We start from the raw sequence: 4,363 nt of genomic DNA, 5'->3' as shown, positions 1-4,363 counted from the left end.
ATTTCCAGTGATCTTTCTTTTCTTTTGTATATTCAAGTTTTCTTTTTTACTCTTTTGTTAAAATAATTATCTTAAGAATTCTTGTAACTCATGTCTGCTGGTAATACATTTGATCAGCTTTGGTATATCTGTAAGTTATTTATTTCTCTCTTTTATGATACTAGGAATTGTACTCAGGAGTGTTTTACCTCTGAGCTATTTCCCCAGCTCTTTTTTATTTTTAATTTTGAAACAAGATCTCGCTAGATTGATGTCAGTCTTACTGCTGCTGAGGCTGGATTTGAACATGCGATCCTTCTGTCTCAGCCCCAAGTGCTGAGATTATAAGGGATTACAAGAATGTGCCACTATGCCTGGGTTATTTCACTTTTATTCTTGAAGAATAGTTTCTCAGGTAGTGAATTCCAAGTTGATTATTTTTCTTTTACCATTAAAATATTTTTTTCATTGCCTTTCAGCTTGCATTGTTTTGGGAGAGAAATCTACTGTAATTGTTATTTTTCTTTCTCTGTGGGAAATGCACACACACCACTCCTTTGTTTCTTTGTGTGTGGGAGGACTTTTATTGGTGCATTTTAGTCTTACATCATAATGTAAATCATGTTGACAATAACATACATGCACATGCTCTTGGTGCCCACCTCCCCATTTTCCTCCCTCCCAATACAGAGTACCCAGATTGATGTTGGTATATATATTCACAAGTATACACATAGTATATGGTAGTATTTCCACTAGTGAACCTCAGTCTTCTTCCTCCCCTTCCCTTCTATCTCCTCCCTGACTCCACTGAGGTTTCTCCTCTATTATCTGGAGTGTCTATTTTATCCCAATTACTCCCTATCCTGCTCATATTAATGAAAACATGCTTTTCACTCTCTGTGATTGGCTAATCTCATTTAACATAATGTTCTCCAGGTCCTTTCATTTTCTTGCAAATGACATAATTTTATTTTTCTTTATTGTTGAGTAGAATCCATTGTGTGGAATAGTTTGTCATCCATTCATCTGTTGATGGACACTTAGATTGGTTACCTAATTTGGCTATTGTGCTGATGCGAACATGGGTATGCATATATTACTGTAGTTCTCTGGTTTCAAATGCTTTGGAAAGACACCCAGTAGTAGTGTGGCCAGATCATATGGTAGATCCATTCTTAGTTTTCTAAGGAATCTCCACACTGGTCTCCATAGTAGACAAACTAGTTCGCAATCCCAACAACAGTGTAGAAGAGTTTCTATTTTCCCACAGAAAATAGAATTTCTCATCCCAATTGTTCACTGATTTTAAGTAATCATGATGTAGCTTTGTATAGTTTTATTCTCATATCTTGTGTTTGGACATTTTTTAACTTTTTGAAACTCTAGTGTTTTATTTTTTTTTTAGTTTTATGTGGATCATATTGAAAACAACATATATTCAGAATGAGCTTGGTGCCTTTCCCCCCCTCCATTTCCCTTACCCACTTCCAACAATGAGTGTCCAGGTTAACCATGCTACACTCATTATTTACACATATTCAAATGTAGCTCCTAAATTAATCAACCTTAGCCTTCTTCCTCTCCTACCATTCCATTCTTGCTTTGCTAAGGTTTCCCCTCCATTATCTGGAGTCCCACTGGTATTCTTAATACTCCCTAGTTTTGGCATATTAGAGAAAAGATATGTCCCTTCTTTTTCTGTGCCTGGCTGATTTCACTTACCATAATGCTCTCCAGGTCTTCCCATCTTATTGCAAATGACATAATTTTGCAAATGACATGGATCAAAGACTTAGAAATTAGACCAGAGACTGTGAACATATAGGCACAGGCAGTAACTTTCTCAACAAGACCTCCAAAGCACAAGAAATTAAAGCAATAATTAACAACTGAGATGGCATCAAAATAAAAAGTTTCTTCTCGTCCGGACGTGGTGGTTTATGGTTGTAATCCCCGCGTTTGGGAGGCGGAGACAGGAGGATCGTGCAGGTTCGAAGCCAGCCATGCTGGCTTAGGAGACCCTGTTTCCAAATAAAAATATAAAGAAAATAGGTCTGGGAGTGTAGCCTGGAGATAGAAGGGTTTCCAGGAACCCCAGTACCAAAAAAAAAAAAAAAGTTTCTTCTCATCAAAGGAAACCTTCAAGAACCTAAGGAAAAAAGTCTTCAAAATGTGAGAAGATCTTCACCAACCACCATTCTGATAGAGGGCTAATATCCAGAATATATAAAGAGTTCAAAAGACTCTACACTAGCAAAACAAATAACCCAATCAAGAAATGGGCAATTGCCAGGCATGTTGGTGTAGTCTTATAATCCCAGCGCTTGGGAGGCTGCAACAGGAAGATCACACAGGTTTGAAGCCAGCCTCAGATACTTAGTGAGACTCTTAGTAACTTCGTGAGACCCTCTTTCCAAATAACATAAAATAGGTCTGGGAGTATAGCCTGGATATAGAAAGCCCCTGGGTTCCACCCCTCAGTACCACACACATGGAAAAAAAGAAATGGGCAACTGAATTGAATAGACACTTCACAAAAGAAGAGATACAAATGGACAACAGATACATGAAAAGATGTTCTACGTCATTAGTCATCAGGTATATGCAAATCAAAACCATGCTAAGATTCCATCTAACCCCAATCAGAGTGGCAAGCATAAAGAAATTAAATAATAACAAATGTGGGCAAGGATGTGGGGAAAGGGGAACTCTTTTACACTATTGGTGGGAATGCAAACTAGTTCAGCTGCTATGGAGATCAGCGTAGAGATTCCTTAGAAAACTGGGAATGGATCCACAATATGATCTGGCTATACCACTCCTGGTTATCTTGCCAAAGGGGTTGAAATCAGAGAACTACAGTAACATATGCATACTCATGATCACAGCAACACAATTTGTAATAGTCAAAATATGAAACAGCCTAGGTTTCCATCAACAGATGAATGGATTGCAAAATTATGGGAAATATACACAATGGAATTCTACTCAGCTATAAAGAAGAACAAAATCATGCCATTTGAAACTCTAGTTTTATAGCTTTTGGGACATTTGCATATTATTTCTTCAGATACCTTTTCTGTCTCCCTTCTTATATCATCTCCCTCACAGACTCCAGTAAAATATGTATTTGTTTTCAATGCTTCAGACTTCATTAATTCTGTGTTATCTTCACTTTTTCCCTATTCATTTTTACAGTTTTTGTTGCTATGTCTTCAATTCACTAACATTTTATATTCTGTCATATTTATCATACCGCTAACCCAATAACAAAGTTTTTCCATTTCTTTTTTTTTCTTTTTTGGTAGTACTGGGGTTTCTGGAAACCCTTAGTCTTATTAAATACAAAACTCAGTTTAAAATGTCATATTTATGAAAGCAAGTTCAAACGTATTAGTAAATAAAAATAAAAGTTATTTTATTTGGAAATGTCATATGAATTAAAAGTTAATGTCTTTGTTAATAGTTTGTATTTCAGTTTTTTATTCAAAATTATATACTGTGAAAAATTCACACTTTTTTGTGGGTCTGTGGATGGAACACAGGAGTATTCTACCTCCGAGCTATACCTCCTGCCCTAATTTTTATTCTTCATTTTGAAACAGGGTTTCACTAAGTTGCAGAAGGCCTCACTAAGTAGCTGAGTAGTGATCCTCTGGCCTCAGCCTCCAGAATGCTAGGATTACAAGCGTGTGCCACAATGCCTGGCTCAAAAATGTACACATTTTTGGGCTAGCCTGATATAGATGACGTCAAAACTCCTTTGTATATTTGTATATGTGTGTTCTAAAAGTGCTATACATATATGATAATTTTCTTTGTTTACCATTATATGAAAGAATGCAAGCGTTCAGATGTAAATAGAAGAAGATCTTTGTACTTTAAGCAGCAACTGCAAAGATGTGAATTGATATGAGTGAGTTTATATATTGGTACAAAATACCTAGAATATCTGTGTATACATGGGTTTGTATTTCAGTTTTTCTTGTTTAGTGCATGTAATATAAACAAAACTGAGTTCAGATTTGATTCATAAAAAATTTTATATACAACATCACTACTATGTCATAGTATTGTGCAAATGGCCTCAATTTTCTATCTCTTTTTATATGACAACCTTTCTAAGGTGCCTGAGCTTCCTGGCATGTTATTTTTCACTGATTTCTAACACATATCTACAATAATGCATTAAAAATGTGATTATATATGACTCCTCCTTCCCTCAACCATGATGACAAAGCTCACAGAGTTGATAAATATATCAGCTAAGATGGGTTTTAATTTGATGTTATCCCATGTATTGATTCAGCTTTGCTTTATTTCTGAGCTTTGGTGATCTTATTGACAAAGTCTGTAGCAAATGTCTTTTTGTTAGAAAGTT

The sequence above is a fragment of the Muscardinus avellanarius genome (assembly GCF_963383645.1).
Source record: "Muscardinus avellanarius genome assembly, chromosome: 6".
Lineage (NCBI taxonomy): Eukaryota > Metazoa > Chordata > Mammalia > Rodentia > Gliridae > Muscardinus > Muscardinus avellanarius.
This window is presented reverse-complemented; position numbering follows the sequence as displayed.